The sequence below is a fragment of the Lissotriton helveticus genome, chromosome 10 (assembly GCF_964261635.1).
Source record: "Lissotriton helveticus chromosome 10, aLisHel1.1, whole genome shotgun sequence".
Classification (NCBI taxonomy): Eukaryota; Metazoa; Chordata; class Amphibia; order Caudata; family Salamandridae; genus Lissotriton; species Lissotriton helveticus.
The window spans coordinates 397,608,405-397,628,525 of NC_136071.1; the positions used below are offsets into that span (position 1 = coordinate 397,608,405).

At 43.4% G+C, this 20,121-nt stretch overlaps 1 protein-coding gene across 3 annotated transcripts in view; it reads right to left on the reverse strand.

Annotated features, from left to right (window-relative positions):
* The window catches only part of LOC144784230 (uncharacterized), a 1,557,451-nt gene that overhangs the window by 1,512,070 nt on the left and 25,260 nt on the right, over positions 1 to 20,121 (reverse strand). The window contains exon 2 of one of the 3 annotated variants that reach the window (XM_078662881.1): positions 14,343 to 14,406. The exons of the other annotated variants lie outside the window; for them this stretch is intronic. The gene's annotated coding sequence lies outside the window, so the exon portion shown is untranslated. The remainder of the gene's footprint in view (positions 1 to 14,342; positions 14,407 to 20,121) is intronic. 3 annotated transcript variants of the gene reach the window in all.

Genomic DNA, 20,121 nt, shown 5'->3' on the forward strand with positions numbered 1-20,121 from the left:
ATATATGGAAACCTGAATAAAGTAATGAATGAAGCATGCTTTCCAGACAAAGACGGATTCCCCCAAAGAAAGGGAACCGATTTAGAGAATGAAGAGTACGAACAGGGAAATGCATCTGTAAATTTTATAATGTTAAACGTTCAGCCCAAGCAAAACACAGGTCCACCGTTTATATCAGTCCTGCCAGCAAAAGGTGATTTATGTGTTAGTAAGAAAGGCTCAGTACATATGGGACACAGCAAGTGTAACACTGTAGTAGAGTTTGATGATAACGGACTTTCTTCTTTCAAAACATCACGCCATACCTATTTCATTTGTGGTCAGACAGCCTATGTACATCTGCCCTTAGACTGGGGGGGGACTTGTTATATAGCATTCTTATTGCCACCCGTTTTTCTAGCCCCATCAAATTATCATAGAGATTCACGACTAGAACATGTTAGACAAAAGAGAGAGACAGATTCCGCAGGGATCGATCAGACTGAAACAGCTTGGGAGCAATATACAGATTTCAACAGAGGATTCTTTTTCTTCATAGGTCCCGTCCAAAACAGTAAACTGATACGCAGGTTAACAAGGACTCTTGAAACAGTTGTAAATGTAACTGCATCTGCCCTGGCGAACTTGACCCAGGAACAGTCTGCTATTAGACTTGTCGTTCTTCAAAACCGCCTCGTTCTAGACGTCATCTTGGTGGATGGGGCGGAGCTTGTAGAGTCATCCGATCTAGTTGTTGCATTTTCATCCCAGATAATGCACCATCTGTGTACGAAGCAATAACAAGGCTCCACAAGATTGCTCATGCCATACACATCAAGATACAGGCACATGGACTTGGTCCAGTTGGTTCTGGGGTGTAATATCTGCTTGGGGATGGAAAGTTATGTCCTTCCTAGGAATGGCCCTACTTATGGTATTTGGTTGCTGTCTCTGTCTGCAGTGTGGTCCGGCGATTTGCGGCCTGTGTGCCACTGCCTGTGTTCCCCATCCACGTAAACAAAGGATAAAAGATGAACAAATGATTCTGTATGATCAACTATACGGTCTCATGAATATAGAAGTATCCTAAAGGGTTATGTAGGGGACAAGGAGGGAATGAGGAAAATGATATTTTGCCTGACCAAATATGTCCACTACATATACCCTATGTTACATGTCATGTGCATGTCACCCATGCATATTTTCCGTAGTGGCCTGAATCACTAGGCCTCTGCAAACATGTCCTGCAAGTCAAGTCATCAAGTCTCCCAAACGTTAAGCTAAAATGAAGGCCCATGTATTTGCATTTTGCATTGTGCTCTTTTAAATAAATATCGTACTGGTTGAGCCTGAAACCACTTTCTGAATTAATGTTTTCATGACTCTTGGCATACTGAGCTGCAGTCACGTCAGCAAGAAGCCTGCCAAGACGGTATTATGAATAACAGTTATCTGTTTGCTGTACAGAGTGGCATCCCTGCCCGGTGAGGAAAAGTACACAGAACCCGTCCAAGGGAGATAGGGCCTAGCCATTCTGTCTCCATTTAAGTAAATCACAGTGCTTGCACCCATAGAAAGCTCATGCAACGAATAAATATGCCCTCTCTGTCTTTGAGTGACGAACAACCTTTGCTTCAGATAATATATCCCTTGACTCTAGATATCAGTTGTACTAGACGTGCTGGTCGCCCTGACATAATTGAGATTCCTCTACTAGGTTGAAAGTCAGCTCTCCTCCCAGTTACACGTCAATTGCACGTCATGCTCAAAGTTGCACAAGTAGGGCAGAGTTCCAGCTGGTCATGCAAACTCCTCCTAAGTACCCACCCACCTATGACACCTACCTATCACCTACCTATGACTCATCAAAGTACACACCCTCATGTACACCCACATGTTCTTATCTCATTTTCTTTCTTGCTCTGCTTAGCCTATGTACAAGAAACGTATATATACTATGTTCAGTAAATAATTGTTAGAAGACTCTTCCTGAACCTCTGTGGTGATGGAACTAATTCTCCCTTTGACTCGAGTTATTGGAATAAAGCCCATTTTAACTCAGATACCACGGACTCTGCTTCTCACTTGATGCATGATACTTTGTTAATGCCTAGAAATTCTGCCAGGGTAATAATTTATTTACCACATAATCTAAGAAATAAATCTCTTTATTCCTGATCTTCCAGGATTGAACTCAAAAATCACCTGTTCGATGAGTTCAAAATGGCTAGAAGAGTGAGATGGGTAGGCATCTCCAATACAATGAGGGGTGACTATGTAGTTCTATCGTTCCGGTCCCCACAATTGGTCCATATTCTGCTCGAGAGAGGAGCCACAGGGATACTTGATTCACATTCTGTTGATATTCTTCCCCTTGGTTATTATTATTCCCCGCCTCGACCAATTAGGTGTCCTGCTCCCCCCCTGCCCGCCTTTGAACCTGGAAGGACCATGGGGTAGAAGATATGGTATTCCAACATTTATTTATTATGAATCTCTTAGCGGTCTGGAAAATAATGATGGACTACAGCTAGATTCTACTACCTCTAGTGTGCCAGATATAGAGTTAGATCCTACTCCCTACTCCTGTAAAAGAGAAAATATAGGAGCAACTGGGGAGAAATTATTATGTGCAGTCCCAGCTATATCTGAGGATCTACAAATTGCGGGGAGTATTCTGATGGCAGATGAGGGCATAGGGGGGGGGGAAATGATCAAATGGTCCTCTTCTTACAAACTGACCTCACCATTGTGACTCCTGCTCCCCCGTCCATCCCCTTTAAAGATCCACCGGTGCTCAAAATCTCATCATGGAATATCGCTGGTATTAGATCTAAAATCACTAATCCAATTTGGTGGGATTTTATTCAAACACAAGACTTGCTATGCTTCCAGGAAACCTGGAGTCTTGAACCTGTACATCTAAATGGTTATAGGACTTTTCATACTCCGGCCCTTGCTGTTTTGCATGGAAGAGCAAAGGGTGGTTTGAGTGTTTATTTGTCCAACAAGCTAGATCTTGTAAGAGTTATTGAACCGGTCACCGATATTTACTTTCAACTATTAGTACTTGTTTTGGTCTGTGATATTCCAATTGCTATTGTCAATCTATATAACAATATTCCTTCTGGTGATGTATTTATTGTTTTAAGTAAATTGAGCAAAGCATTGTTTAAACAGGAAAATATTTTAAAACATAAATTGATGATAATTATGCTTGGGGATTTCAACTGTAACTTGTGTGACGTAACCCAGGATAATAGGTGTGGCCTAGTACATGATGACGGTGAAGGCCGGCTACATTTTAATCACTCCTCTTTAGGAGAACAGTTTAATAGCTTGCTAGCTAAATTTGATCTGGGGTTTGCAAACGCACTGTGTATCTTACCCTCTGTTTCATCTTCAACATTTAATGGTAGGGGTTGCTCTACAATTATAGACTATGTTACTGTTTCCAATAAATATGCAACTAGAATTCACTCTTTTAATGTCTCTGATGTAGCACTGAGTGATCACTTTCCGCTCTGTGTGGCCGTCCTGCTAACTACTACATCCACTCTGATAAATGAAAAAGTAAGTGACAGTCTGGACATGAACTTAGCTATTGGTAGTGTTAACGGATATACGCTAAAATGGGCCATGGTGAATGAGACAGAGAAAACTAAATTAGTGGTTGATAAATGCTTTTCAGAAATAATGACGTGCTTAAGGGCAGACTCACCCCCTGAAATTCTTCTTGTATCCTTCCTTTCAATCTCGAATGAAATTAAGGCTTCCCTCACGAGGCAAGTTAAGAATCAAAAAAAGGAGGGAGGCTGGTTTGACTCCAAGTGTAGTAGGGCTTATGCGCTCCTAAAGAAGAGCTGCATAAAAAACCTAGATGTGTTGGGGAGGTTAGTAGATGTAGGAAGGAATACAAAACAGCAATTAAAGACAGGAAGAATATTCTGAGGAATGAAGCTTGGGAAGCTCTTTATTCTGCTTCAATGAGGAATGATAGTGCGAGTTTTTGGAAACTTTTCAGAACTCCCTTCCTAACGGAAGAGACTGGCCCGAAAATAGAAATTGCAATTCCTGAAGTGGATTGGGTCAAGCACTTCTCGAGAGTATATAAGGGTGAGGGACAAGTAGGATCTGAGACGCCTGTTTTTGATTACCCCCCCTCTAGAAATCTACACTTTACTCTCGAGGAGGTTGAAAAAGCTCTGTGTAAAAGCCAAGGCGGTAAGGCACCTGGCCCAGATGGTGCCCTCATAGATATATTTAAGACCACTTCTTCTCTGTGGGCACCCCTTCTGGTCCAGGTGCTTAACGCTAGTTGTCTTACAGATTTTCTGCCCACTTGGGTGGAATCTGTAATAGTTCCTATTTATAACAAGCATTTGCAATGCAATAGGTCTCGCATTTATCCAAGTTTCAGCTATTGGCATTGTAAATGACAATGCATTTTATTTATGTTTTGGTTTTTAAATACTAATGGCTAAAACTCTCGCAAATGCGAGACTTCTTGCATTCCAAATGCTTGTTAAGTGTCTGGAGCTGTACAAAGTGCTATTCACAAATTAAAAAGTAAACCAGGAGAGCAGGACTGGAGGGGAGGGGTGGTGATTGGGTTAAAACAAGTGCTTGTGTTTTTAGCTGATCCTTGTTAGTTTGCAAGCAATAAACGAGGATCAGCTGAAAACAGTAGTGCTACTTAAAGAAATACAACTTTTTCCCCCATGTAGAGTTATTATATTGGGGGCTGCTTACCTTACCTGCAACCTGGGGAAGTTCACAGATCCTTCCTTTTGCTCCTCCCCCTCATCCATGGCCAAGCTGCGAGCCTCAAAGTGACGAAGGCGGGTGTTGAGCAGGAGCACTGGCTGCAACCGGAGTTGAGGTAGCGACTTTGTGTGCTGCAGCCTGCAGAGGTAGTGAGGGCTGCCCAATTATTGAAAAAGACTCACCAAAATATTTCTACTTAGAGGCTTCCCACCACTTCCTTTCCCCATCATCTAGCGGGAGCCTCAATTATGCCATGTGCGCACTGGACTCTCCCCTTCCACACTACAAGCTGCCCTCGGGCTCAGAAAGGCTTTGGTTCCTACTGCTGCCTTAAGCCCGCTCTCAGCTCCGCTCATGCCTTTTCGCCTGTCGCAGCGAAGCGCAAATGGCGGATTTACGACGGTCATCATGACAACCTGTGGGAAGAGAATGGCTGAACACAGAAAATTGACTACACGTGATCGCCCAGGCAATTAGTGATCGTTATGCGGACAGAACCACGTAGCTGTACGTGCACGTCTTCTACTCTGCTCCCCCCCTCTATTCGCACTCTGACTAACCAACTGAATATCCTTTGGCTCTGAAAACACTACCTGTACACCCGTTACAGTGTATGAGTTACACGGCGAGGATGTGCGTTGTAATTCAGGTACAGTGCATAGCTACCAAGTTTTCGGATTGCTTATGTGCAAAGGAGAGACCTATTGGCTATGCCAATGCTAGTTTTAAATGTCAGCAAGTCGAATACCAAGTACTTGTAGAACTGAATCCACCTCAGGCCTCTTTAATCCTGTACCAGAACTGTGTGCCCCTTTATTTCACGTTTGCACGTTCCTGCTTTCATCAACAGGTAAAGGGTTTGCCGTCTTTCTCTACCTTATTCTTTCAGTTTGTGTATTTTCCCCTCTCTTTCGCCTGCAAAATGTCTTACAGGGCTAAATAAGTGCCTGTCCCCAAAAATGAGTGCAAAGACCGTCTCAAATTAAGGGCCTTGACAACATGGGCCGAGCCGCTTGTGCCGTTTCTCCACAGGCAGAACAATGCTTGTCTGATCCACGCATCTCCCTTACGCGTGGTTAAGGTAGACAGCGTCTAGATGTCCGTAGGGGCAGAGCGAGGGACAGGAAGCTCCGGACGCAATCACATCAAAACTATACATATATACATTAAAATGTCACATCCTCAAGCATGAAAAGCTTCATAACATGTTTTAAAACTTCAAGCTAATACCAAGTAAAAGAAAATACTATAAAGAGAGTAGGCAGGATAAGTGCAGTAATGAAGCTGTTAAATATTTCTTGCAAATGTGCTCTGCACCACATTGCCAGGCAACACGCTGCCAATGCCACAGGGCTCCGCATTAAGAAAAACTTAGAGTCGCTTGCCCATATCACTTCAGAAAACTTAATTACCTCTGGTGCATATCATTTGTCAAGATTGGCGAACAGTCTTTCCTGTCCGCTCGGTGAAACGCTGCGTCCAACAAGAACAAGGTGTTGCCGTTTTATATATGTTGTGCTTATAGCCATCCTCCAGCAGTCGTAGAGTTCAAGGAACATCTAACTAGGTGCCTGGTGGGACTTGTAGTTTCTCTCTTCTTATTAGAAGTATGGGATTGAAACTACTGGTGCAGTCCTCCAGACTCAAACGGCAAAAACTGGCTGGATGTGGCAGTCTTGACTTGGTACCACGCCCATGTAGAAGGAATGTATACCATAGCATAGCGCCCAACAGATGCAGACGCAATTTTTCCAAGGAATACCTCAAATAAATCCATTTACAGAGTGATTTACGTAACACCTACTGAATGCATATGGACTATTTATCTTACAAATTTTATATAGCGCGAACTCGAGCCGAAGGTGTCAGAACGTTTTACATGAGGACCAGTTGCATTACATAAATGAAATTAGCCGCAGGGGTGAGTGAGTTTCACTGGTGGAACCAGCGTGTGGTCCTCGCGCTGTAGTCGAGTCAAACAAGCCACAGAAGGAAATTCCAGGTGACTACTGCCAAGGAGCGCTAGAGGCAGCGACTAATGGTGGCTGTCACAGACTCCCGGTCACCTCCACGAGTCTCACAACTGTACATTTGCCAAATATATAACACGTGTGTGCACTGTTGTAAAACGTAGTTGCGCTGTGCAGTACTGCCCCAATGCATGATCCCGCCTCAGCTTGATATATATATATATATATATATCACTCACTCCGCTTCCTGATGCACTTTGGAATCTCACCAGCTGGCAAGAAGTACACGGACACGGACCAGTATATATATATATATATATATGCGTGTGATTGTGACGTAAGGGCGGAGCTGTAGACTATGGAACTGGGGACCCAGGTTCGAGTCTCGGTGTAGGAAGAACAGCCAGTGAGTCTGTGCATAGTCACTTAATACTGTACCTAAACATAAACAAACAAACTCACCGCCGCAGCCCGGCTTCAACAGGAAGCCAGGCAACCTTTGTTGGGACGGGGGCGGGGCTGGACAAATACAGGAAGCAGGCGCTCCTATGCCCGCCGTAAGATTTCCGTTTTAGCTAGCGGGGCTCCCGTGCTCGTGGAGAGCCCCGCGGCCCCCGCCTGTAAACCAGAATGACCCGCTGGCTGCCGAGGGACACGCAAGAAGAACCTGGTGAGTGGGGTGTGAGGGGGATGTGTGCGCGCGTGTGTCTGTGTGTGCGTGTGTATGTATGCGTGTGTGTGTGTGTGTGTGTTAAAAGAGCCCGATGACTGGTTTGGGGGGGGGGGTGTACGGGAGTGTCTGTCTGCCTAGCATGACGGCACTTTCTGACCCACACTGTTTTTTAAACAGCGCGCACACAGCAAGCAGCCAGCATCAAAAGCGCGCTCAAGAGGACAAATCTGAGACAGCAGAGGCGCGTGGCCGAACGCTGTCTCAGATTCCCAGGAAACTGAATACAATAGTTGTCGAGCTAGACCGCATGCTACGCATGCGCAACTCTAGCTCGACCTAAAAAGGGGAATAGACCCGATCCGGGCTGTTACAGGCCCATTTCCCTTTTGGAATCTTTTACTAAAATCGCAGGCAGAGTAATCTTGGATCACCTTTTGGAGTGGGCAGAGGAAAACTCTGTTCTTTCTGACCTTCAGTATGGCTTCCGTTTTGGCCTGGGGACGGTGGAACAGGAATTGAATCTTTCAATGCTGGTCGGGAAATACACGAGGGCAAAACAGGGTAACTTGATTTTGGGCTTCGTTGATCTCTCGGCCGCTTTAGATTGTGTGGTCCATTCTAAGCTGTGGATATTATTAGAACAACTTGGGGTTGAAGATAATATTATTTATTATCTTAAACGTTTTTATAGCGACGCCTCAGCCCGCGTTCGCTTTGGCCTAAAGGGAGAACGCACGGAAAAAATTCCAATTAGGAGTGGGGTCAGGCAGGGCTGTGTCTGGCCCCTTTCCTTTTTAATCTGTATATAAATAGATTGAAAGAAGCTCTGTGCAAAGATAGTTTGGATCCTCCATATATTGGTGGTCGTCCAATCCCAGCGCTTTTGTACGCGGACGACGCTGTACTTATGTCGCGTACTCAAGTGGGCTTATGAATGAGCTGGGCCTTAAAGTCAATACATCAAAAACATTCGTTATGTATTGTGGCAGGCAGTGTAAACCTAAGAGGCCTATATTTATAGCAGGACAGAAGCTTGAATTTGCCAAACAGTTTTCTTACCTTGGGATACTGGTCTCTCAGAATGAAATGTGGTCACAAGTTGTGTTAGCAAAAAAACTTGAGCTGACCCGATCGACTGCTGCTCTCAAAATCTTTTCAAATAAGTTAGGGACTAGACCACCTGTAGAATTAATTAAAATTTACCAAGCTAAGTGTGTGGCTGGTGCTACATATGGTAGTGGGGTTTGGGGTTTTGCAAACCCCGCTCCCATTCAGACGGCTGAAAATTATTTTTTAAAGTATATCCTGGCGCTGCCTAAAAGCTCTAATTATAATTGCCATGTGGAACTGGGTCTTGCTTATATAACTGAACCTGTGCTATTATGGCACAGGCTCTGGACGCAAGATGCGACACACCTAAACAGAGATGTTCTGACAGACATTTAAAAATTAGAGGGAGCCAAACGGATACCATTGGTGAACTATGTTCATAACTTTTTAAAAGATATTGGGAGAGAGGATTATTTTTTGAATCCCACTAATGTTTTAGCTATCTCACGGAAAGATTTGAAGAAGCAGGGCCTAGCTTTTCTGGATTCTCAAAGAATTGCAATGGAGGTCCTAAAATCATCTGTCCTGCAGCACCAAATGGTTTTAACGACTTTTAAAATTCAGCCCTATCTAATTTATGTATCTAACAATTATGAGCGTTTTTTACTTTTACGCTTTAGATTTGGTATTTTTCACAGATTAGTTAGTTTTCCTAAGATTAATAATTGGACGCATGATTTACCTCCCTGCCCCTGTGATAATATTTCTCCCCAGAGTACTACCCATGTTTTTTCTTTTCTGTAAATTTTCTGATGCAATAAGAAAGAATGTTTTATTACCATTTTTAAGAGAATTAGGACACGGTCAGTGCCGTGTGGCTATGCTTAATATTCAATGTCTTGACAATCACTTATGTGTAGCAACAACGACACTGTATCTAAAAAATGTGATTTGCAGTAGGAAAAGTATGAGTAGGACTATTTAAATGCACTTTGAATCCTATATTTTTCTTGAGTTTGAATCCCTTGAAACTGATGAATTCCTGTATTATAACTATGTATTTTTTAATATTGTAATGAAATGTGCTTCTTTTTATTTGTACTTTTATGATTACTTCTAACAATCGAATAAAGATATTTGACTGACCACGGCTAAAAGTGAAGCCAAATACTGGCCATTTTTCAGTACAGCTTTTAAAGGCCCTTGGCTTAACAGTTCAACAGTGACTAGAAGCCAATTCAGACGGTCATTGGGTGCATTTTGAAAACTAACGTAACAGGGCTCTTAATTTGCTTAAGGGATCTAGCTCATTCAACTTTAACTTCACTAACTTACTTGTATGAAACAAACGTGTTTTTGTTTTTAATACTGGTGTTTCGTGTATGAAGAAACAAGCCCAAAATTTGGCAGATCATGATTTCCATACGATCACACAAAGGGATGAAGGACGGAAATGCAGATTAGGAACAGGAGATCATTGTTGGATGGACAACAATTCAGTCACTATCGTCCCCTACTAAAGAAAGCAGGAGCGCACATACATGCATCTTTCTATAGATTATCTAGGGTAACAGTTGGCCACAGATGTCAAAGCAGATACGGACAAAGGCAGTTAAAACAACAAACGATGAAACACTCTTTCATTAAAGCCGGATTCATTCAACTGTTTTTGAGAGAATAGACTAACAGAATTTATCTAGCCCCAAATGTCAAATTGGTGTGACAGGCAAGCATCATTCCCAAAAAAACAGGAATGTTAACTAACGGAGCCCTGCTATTTAAAGAAAAGATTTTATTTAGCTTGCAACTTCTACTTCTATGTATTATGTTAAACACTCACGTGAATAATTTACTTTGCCAGTGGACCTCTTGCAATTTGTAATCCTGTAAAATTAGTGAATAAAAAGGTTTCATTAAAAAAAAAAAATATATATATATATATATATATATATATATATATGTTTATGCAATGCCCTCGAGCTTGAGAAGGCACTCGACGCTCTCCCTGTTCATTATGCACGCCCTGCTGATGGTCCCCCTTCATGGCAATGCTTCGTTCTCAGGCATGGTCCGACGCGTTTCAGGGCTGGCACGCCCCTTCCTCATGGACAGGCACTGGGGATAAAATGATGAAACGCCTTTCCTTTTCAACATCACTTTTATTTGATGCGAGAACGCCCATCTGGGCGTGGTACAGTTTTGGACAGCCAGCTAACTGCTGGGATTTGTAGTCCAAGAAAGGCGAGTAAGTATTTCTTGGACTACAAATCCCAGCAGCTAGCTGGCTGTCCAAAACTGTACCACGCCCAGATGGGCGTTCTCGCATCAAATAAAAGTGATGTTGAAAAGGAAAGGCGTTTCATCATTTTATCCCCAGTGCCTGTCCATGAGGAAGGGGCGTGCCAGCCCTGAAACGCGTCGGACCATGCCTGAGAACGAAGCATTGCCATGAAGGGGGACCATCAGCAGGGCGTGCATAATGAACAGGGAGAGCGTCGAGTGCCTTCTCAAGCTCGAGGGCATTGCATAAACATATATATATATATATATATATATATATATATATATATACACACATATACATACACACACACATATATAAATAATATTAATAATAATAATAATAATAATAATAATAATAATAACAACAATACATAGTCCCTGCACAGGACAGTAGCTGAAGGGGCCAGAGGCCCACACAGGCATGCAACGAACTGCAGGAAGCAGCCCAGTAAATTAAATATAGGTCGGAGGCATGGAGAAAGAGTGGTATAGCCAGTTTGATAAAACAAATAAATATGGCAATTAGTGGTCTTTACTAAAAGGACAGCCGCTGCAGACACGGAATACCGAATTGCAGGCTTCGGAATATAACAGAGTTAAGACGCTAGACCAAGACATTTGCCAATGACAAATGTCTGCCTTTGGCTAACTAGGGTTGAAGGTAAACAAGGAGAAGGACTAACCTAGCAAAAATGTAAAAGCTGTGCTTCGTTTAATCTCAAATTCGCTTTTGTATTGCAGGTGTTGCAAGTGAAAATATTGTCTCACTGAGAACAGCAAAGCGGCCACGAAAGTGAAAGTGATTGCAATCACGATCAAGCGCGGCGAGCGATGTGCTTAATGAGCATGACGAGGAAAGTCATATGGCGCCCACACACATGCACGCGCCCACACACATGCACGCGCGCTGTAGGCTGGCCATGGAGCATTTTTTGAAGCCCTTACTAAAAGTCTCGCCAGACCAGCGCATGCGCTGGGTCAGGCGAGTCCTAAAAAGGTGGAGTTTTAACTATACCATTCATGTTTGAAAGCAGCTCTTTGAGAACAGTTCATAGGTCACTGTCCTATGTTAGGAGTGTAACTTCTGAACTGCAAGTAACACAAGAATCTCTGTAACAAAGGCAGTAACCCACTGACCTATCCACATAAAATACAGTTTATCTGCATTACAAAACTACTAACAGACAACGGATTGCTCTCCAGCAGGATAATTATCGGGGGTGCACCGTGATAGATGTGAGGTGTGCTGAAAAACGCTATGAGTGTGACCATAGAAAAGAATGTCATTAAAATGGCTCTTGATTCAGAGTAATGAACCACTCTCCTTCACCACTAACCTGAGTGAATAATAGTGTTGAGCAGAGGTAAGAATCGCTTACCCACCGATTCAAGAAATACTCTGGAGGATACAGATCGATAGAAAGCGGAACTCGGTAATAACACCAGACCAATATGAATCAACCATACTCAAAACATGTGCAGATTTCAACCGCCGCCGACATTGTATACAAGCTTACCGATCCGTCCGCTAATGTTGTTCCGTAAACAACTCGAGGCGATAGTATATATGCTTTTGTGTCCTGCAACAAACAAAAAAGCAGTGTGTAATCAAACGTCTTTGTGACCCTCAAAAACTCGGTAATACTCTCAGCATGTCAGTAAACTCACCGAAAGAACCGCCATGAAAGAGACTTCAATTGTGGATAGCTGACTCCCGCATCAAACATGATGACGTGTATATGGTAATGACCATGCATTGAAAGGAGCCAGACCGGGCTGCTTACTAAAAATACTTTATTCTGCCACATCTTTAACACTACCTGGTGTGCGCAGCGTGTGAACCAAAAAAATCCCAAGCCCAAAAGCGTCTGAGTCATAATAGTTGACTATTAAACGAACAGATGTCGCAAACGTGATCTCAACTGAACCATTGTTATTAGTTGCCAATGCTAAGAATGTGTTCTTCACAATATCTTTATGCGTGTCCCAAGGTCAAACAAAATTCCTAAGCTCATGCTTGCCCATGTGTGTCAGGTAGTCACTGATTGCCGAGTGACTCAAAGCAAAAAAAAAAAAAAAAGTCTTCACAGCTCGATGCGGTTTGAGAGGTGGTAGGGGAAGTAGGAGAGGGAGGAGTGGGAGGGGAAGTAGGAGAGGGGGGAGTGATAGGGATGAAAGCGCTAGGCAAATGGTGAGCTGCAGAGCGTGTGAAAAACAATCACTTCAGAGCAGTGCATTGCTTTGAAGTCTCACGGCGGGGGGCGGGGAGCAGCTTGGGAGGCATTCCATTGAAGTCTGGTGCTGCGAGGCTTATGGGTTTGACGAGAACGCGAGTCTCACACGACCGGGTCACATGAACTGCATGTAATCCGCTTGGTCAAAGAGTTTGTTTCAACTACTATAGATCTCGACATCTGCAATGCGCAAGCGCATTGGCAGAGGTCAAGACCTAAAAACGCTCACCAGATAGACAGCAGTGGTGAAAAAAATGAAAGAGTGCAGGCCTAGCCCAGCCTCGAACGGACGCAGACGGGACCACTCTTGGCCCAGTCTTCACCCAGGAATAAGTAGGCGCGTCTTGGCGCTTGCGGTATATTTGGAGCTTTCCTGCCGCAGGGAGAACTGGGGCATGAAGTCCTTACCCCTACCGCCAACAACAAGCTTTCAATCATGTGTCATTTATTTTATCACTGTGGCTTTATGGGGGTCAGACGGAAAATCTTGGAGCTTTGAAGATGTCAGTTTCTCTTACTTATGGATGGAGGGAAGTCAGGCCCAACAATAACCAACAGGTGGATGGAGGGTCCTAGGGAATATTTACCGACCACACAGTTACTACCCCCTACACATAATACAAAAAGAATAACTGTGGGTCTACAAAGAAGTTCTATGTGTCAAAAATGACTGAGTGTCTGCTCTAAGTGTGTTAGTAGAGCATACAACAGGATATCGCACTTTATGGGAAGATATCCATCAGTTACTCTTCCTTTGCCGCCCTATTCATCATTTGAACCACTTCCCAAAGTGGAGAATCTTTGTTGTTGCCTCCTCACTTGATGTAAATGGGAGTGGCTAGTCCTATAAGATAAGGGGCACAAAGGACTAATGTTAGTAACTGAAAGCAGTGCATGAAAAAGATGTGAAAAAGGGAAAGTGCTCTATTAAAATTGGGGAGTGAGCGCAAAAAAACTTTATTCTGGTGCCGTCCAGCTTCCAATGTTAAAAACGATTCAGTGCAAAAAAGCCAGTAGGTTCAGCAAATAACTACTGACCCGATGTAATGGTCAACATGCTTCTGCGGATATTTATAGATCCATGAGGTATCTACCGCTTCATCAGGACCCATGTATTTTGCTACTGCTTAGAAAAGAAATACAACAAAGTGAATACAGATATCACCTGTACACTCCTGGTAGTCCTCCTGTATGTTCAGGGGATGTCACAGTACGCGAGTCATCAAGACACAAACAACATAGATAAAAAGACAAAAAGACACATACAAAAATAGAACAGTACTATGATTAGTAGAAGTCATCTATTATCATGAGCTTCATGCAAAGTTCATGGCTCATTAAGTGTGGGTACACTACACCCTTTAACCACCATATCCTCTCGCTCACCTCAGGTTCAAGAGGAACGTGCTTCTCCTCACCTGGCAACAGCTCAGGAAGATAGTGCACCGCTCTATAATGTAGGAAAAATGAGTATATAGAGTCATAATTAAAATCCTTTGCGAGGGCTAGACAGGAAAATCACTCCAAATCATACACAGGTTCATAAACCCGTGGGTCTTTGAATAATGGTTCTCATAGGTTTAAACCTCTCATACTCCGTCATCATTCCGAGTCAGTATATTGTGTAAGAAGCTTCATCACTTTCTCAATCTCATGATATATCATGAGATGCTTTTTATGCCCTGTTAGTTCTATATGAAAAAACCAAAGCTGTACAATTGTTTCACTTTCTTCTATCTCTTTGTTCAAACGAAAGTAATTTCAATTGATATTATGCTGATGTTTTTGCGGGTAATTATGCTATAAAGCATGGACAGTACCTGTGTAGAATGACCATCATTCGCTCTCATTTTATATCCACTCGTATGTTTCATTAATTAATCCTAGTTATTTGGCTCGTGATCCAAGGTAAAAATACCTTCTGCGTTACTCACTATTTCAACGCGGGGACTGGTAATGGAGTCCCTGGTCTGTTGTATATTGCTAGCGAGATCACGGAATATCGATCTCAAATGTATTATGTAACGTGTGCACTTTCGAAAGCATTTACCAATGTTATCTCCCTTCATGCAAGTATAATAATATTCAAATGAATATATTGTCTCGGCGTCTGCTTACCTGCCAGTCGGTACACCTAGCAGACATCTGTGCTGCATGGGGAGGTGCCGGGCCCGCGTTAGCAGACGTATTAGGTTTGTTACAAAGTAGCCCATGATTGGTTAGACACGGTGTAGGTTCCGTGGCTAAGCATCATGGGAGTTGTGGTATTTTATTTCTTGACTCGTATGTAAGAGCATCATCAGAGGGCACTAGTGCAAGTAATATGGGTAATGTAGTACTACTCATTTGTGGCTACGATATCTAACTTTACACTTGCTTTGCTAAAGTGTATTATAAACGCTTATTTGCCGGGTGATATCTTATTAAGCCGTGTATTATTTATATCAGACATAGTTAAAATTTGGGATGCAATTCGAAAATACGCATCATCCAAAAGCGCTACTGCTAATTATGTGGATAATCTGGTTTCTATATAGTACCAAATTATCTCTGCTTATGTCTGGCTCAGATCTAAAGATAGACCTCCGAATTTGCGTCTTATATTTTGGTGATTAGTAGGCAGTATAGGAGAACAACAACAAAGCATCATGGTATTTAGAGAAGTCTAATATATTATCTAGTTTGAATCCTCACGAGGTGATGGTATTTTATCGGGTATATATAATAAAGGCTAAAGGTCACTGAACCCCACTGTTATATTAATTCCTGCATTTCACGAATATGAGATGATGTTATGAAGGAAAAGTGACAACAAAGCCTCTTCTTGTTGTTGAGAATGTTGGCATATAGTTTATCTTAGTGCCTCACGACTTGGTGGTATATATCGCTGGTGTATGATGAGGATGGATGGTCACTAGACAGCAATACTGTACTGAAAAGTATTGTGTTATAAAGACATCCAAGGGATATCCTCATTGAGGCCTGCCTTATCGGTGTTTAATCTGTACACCCACTTTTGTTCTTTTTTGAAGAGGTGTTTGGATATATCTGTGATGTGGGCTGGGATGGAGGGTTGCTCCAGTACTGTCCACTGAAAATCTGTTGGTTTATGTCCCACTTCCAAAAAATGATATGTTAGTCGGGTGGCTTGTTTTCTGCACCGGATAGTACTTTTATGTTCAGAAATCCGGGTTTTGATTTTCCGTGTTATCATCCCGACATATCTTAGGGAGCATGGACAGGTGATCAGATAGATTAAATGACTGCTATTGCAGTTTGTGAAGCGTCTCTGTTCCCATGCTCTGCTTGTTCCTATGTCGATGTTGGTTGATTTTTTCGTTTGTGGGCATGCCGCACAGTTCCCACAGGGATGGTGTCCTGTCACTGCTGGCATGTCCCAAAGTGTGCCCACTTGATGGATGTCTTCAGAGCGTGGTCTTGTATGTATCAACTGATCTCTGATACTTGTACCTCTTTTGAAGGCAAAAAGAGGTTGTTCTAACGTATCTGGACCAGTATTCAGGATCTTCCAATGTTTTTGATTATGCGTTGAATTGCATTGGATCTTGTACTGAAGGTGTTAATACAAGTAATCCGTTCATTCTGTCTCTTGGGTGGAGCAGGTTCCAGTAAAGCTTCCCGATTGTTGTTAGAGGCCCTCTTTTTCGACATGCGGACAAGTTTCTTAGGATATTCTCTTTCTAATAGTTGATTTTCCAGGTCCGTAGCATGCTTATTAAAGCTCTCTTTCGTTGAGCAATTACGTTGTACACGCAAAAATTACCCAAAGGGCAGGTTATCCCGAAGTGATTTAGGATGACAACTTCCATATTGTAAGAGTGAATTCCGGGACATGGGCTTTCTGTAGAGCTCGAATTTTAATCCTTCCGGAGCTGCAGTAATTAGAAGGTCGAGGAATGCAAGTGAATGTTGGTTGTGTTCTACAGTAAACCGCAAGAAATTGTTGCGGTTATTCAACCATTCGTGGAAGAGCAAAAGATCCTGTTCACTGCCCCGCCATACCACCAAGATGTCGTCAATGTACCTTTTCCAAACCCGTACAGATGTTAGGTACGGGTTCATTGCATTCAGTACGTGGTCTTGCTCAAATTTATGCATGTAGAGGTTCGCCATGCTTGGAGCAAAAATACTGCCCATGCTGGTGCCTGATGTCTGTAGGTAACACCTCTCTTCAAATTGAAAAAAGTTTTCTTTCATGGCTATTGATGCCAAATCTATTATTAGAGAGATTGCTTTGAAGTCTCACGGCAGGGGGCGGGGAGGAGCGTGGGAGGCATTCCATTGAAGTCTGGTGCTGCGAGGCTTATGGGTTTGACGAGAACGCGCGTCTCACACGACTGGGTTACATGAACTGCATGGAATCCACTTGGTCAAAGAGTTTGTTTCAACTACTATAGATCTCGACATCTGCAATGCGCAAGCACATTGGCAGAGGTCAAGACCTAAAAACGCTCACCAGATAGACAGCAGTGGTGAAAAAATGAAAGAGTGCAGGCCTAGCCCAGCCTCGAACGGAGGCAGACGGGACCACTCTAGGCCCAGTTTTCACCCGGGAATAAGTAGGCGCGTCTTGGCGCTTGCGGTATATTTGGCGCTTTCCTGCCGCAGGGAGAACTGGGGCATGAAGTCCTTACCCCTACCCCCAACAACAAGCTTTCAATCATGTGTCATTTATTTTATCACTGTGGCTTTATGGGGGTCAGACGGAAAATCTTGGAGCTTTGAAGATGTCAGTTTCTCTTACTTATGGATCAAGGGAAGTCAGGACCACCGATCCAGAGAATGCCCTTCAGAAAATGACAAAAGGCTCAGGCAAGATTTTCTATAATGATATGAAGTATACCAGGGTTGTGAAATGTGAGGGATTTTCACCAGTGCCTACATGCCATCAAATAATGCTCCCATTACCAAGTGGGCTCTGTTTCTCGCTGCTCCCTTCCCCTCCTCCCGAAATGGCCCAGGATACAAGCTCACACCTGAGAAAGCCACGCTCCTCCAGGAGTGTATAAAGGATTCATTGTGACAGTAGCCTCCTGGCTTCTCAACACCTTCGGGCTCCGTTCATGATGCTCCTGCCTCAACTCCGACTCCCTCTACGGTTCCCAGCTGTTCCCAATTCAGCTGAATTTTTCAGTTTCTCTTCTGTCATCTGACAATACCCTGGCTCCCGCAGGTCGTGTAGTGATGTGATGCAGCAGGATGTGCTCCCAGCTGATGTGCAAAGCTTACCACTGCATCTCTCTGTCTTCTCTCATGTAACCTCGGCTAAGCAGAAGGATGGGTCCTAGTTATTCTCACAACCTCTCAGCGTCGAGCACCCCCCCCTACGGCACACCAGTGTGACTAGCTGTCCATGGTTTGTTATCTAGGCAAGTAGGTGTCTGGTCGTTGGTTACATGGACTCCTTGGAACCTAAGATTTGATCTGCAAGAACAGCTTTCTAGCTCGTCCCGTTTAATGCAGTATTGGCCTTCTCAAGTTCAGACGAGCTGTTATGCAGTAAACTATGATGGTCTTAGAGATACACAGCATCATGCTCCAGTTCTTCTAGTCTTTCTGTGAACTTAGTTGATTTCTGACTGATCTTATTCAAAGAAGCCTGTAGTTGGACTCTGAGGTTTGGAAGACTTAATATCTCTGATTTTCAATAAAATAGTCTCGGGTAGTTGGTTTGAAATCAACTGGATGGCATGGCCAATGTTCGAAAAATCCAGATTTTAATTTGGAATTTCTTGTGTAGTTCTGAAAATTCTGGACTCGTGAGGTAATTCTGGACTCGAGAATTAAACTTCATCATAGCATGACTATGTACAAGCATTTTTGTCATATTCGAGTGACGATTTCACCTCGAATTAGTCATTTGCGTCCTGATCCCTTGGCATCCATTTTGTGTACGGCAGCCATTTTGGGAGTTGCCCTCACATAGGCAAGCGAATTAAGTCAAATTCGATTCCAAAGGACACGTACACCTTAATTGACTTTTCTCTGACCTAGGCAAGCTGAAACCATTGCCCCAGGCCGAACCTGTTTGGTCAGTTCCTCTCCCAGTGGCCGAACGAGATAGCATCAAGGCACAACATGCCATAAACCCTTTTCATCGCGCACACACACCCTGCCGAATCTTGCTCACACCTGCCCCTGCTCTTTTCTCTCTCACTTGCTTTATGATGGGGAGGTGCCCGTTTTTATTGGGGGTCCACCGGTATCTGATGGAAATGCTGGGCCTTGCCGGGTAATTTGTTGTGGGCTGGACAAACTGAACTATGGGCTTGTCATCATGACTCTGCTTTTTCTTTGTAATGGGAACATGTCTATGGTATACTAAAATTCGAAGAATGTTTGCCTAAAGCACAATATTTCGTATAAAAAGAGAAGCCTGACTTTGTAAATTTGAGCAGTCTCCTGAGAATATACATCCCGTGTTGTTGTACTTCTAGGACCTGTTACTTGGTTGCAGCCAATAAAATCGATCCTTGACTTCACCTAGAAGACTGAGTTTCTGTGGTCTGAATAAGGAAAGTACTCGATGTCTTTGGGTGTACCCTGACACCGCTTGGTTACCGGTTCGGTAACGGTTCTGAAGAACCCAGTACCTCAGTTGGCGCCCTACGTGGGGCGATACCAGCGGTACCGGTCCAGCCAGAGGTTTGTGAGGAGCTTCGTGTGAAAATTCTGGAGGAAGGCCGCCACTTCATCGACCCCTGCATGTCGACGTGGTCCGAAAGTCTTTGCTGCGAGGTTCCCCGCTTCCCGACGGCTACAAAGGACTGCTGCCCTGGCTATCGCCCTGATTTGGACCCTTGAAGTTTGGTAGAGCGAAACGCTAAGACGAGTCTTCTGGTGACGTCATCGATATCTCAGTTAAGTATAAGTGGAGCGTCTCCCAGTCCTTAGTTGGTTCTTAGTTTTGGGTATTCCTTTGGGATCTGTGTTTGGAACTTGCAAGTGCCAAAGCCGAAGGACTCGTGTATTCACGAGAAATATCGTAATCGATAATCCTTTGAAGTTTGAAGCTAGACTAGAGAGCGAAGATGCCTGGTCTTAGCAGACTTGGAAATTTGTTTTGTCTTGGTTGCAATAATAGGGATTCCCGATTGGAGGACTCGTATCCGGTTCCTCCGATTGGAACTCCAACATATGAATT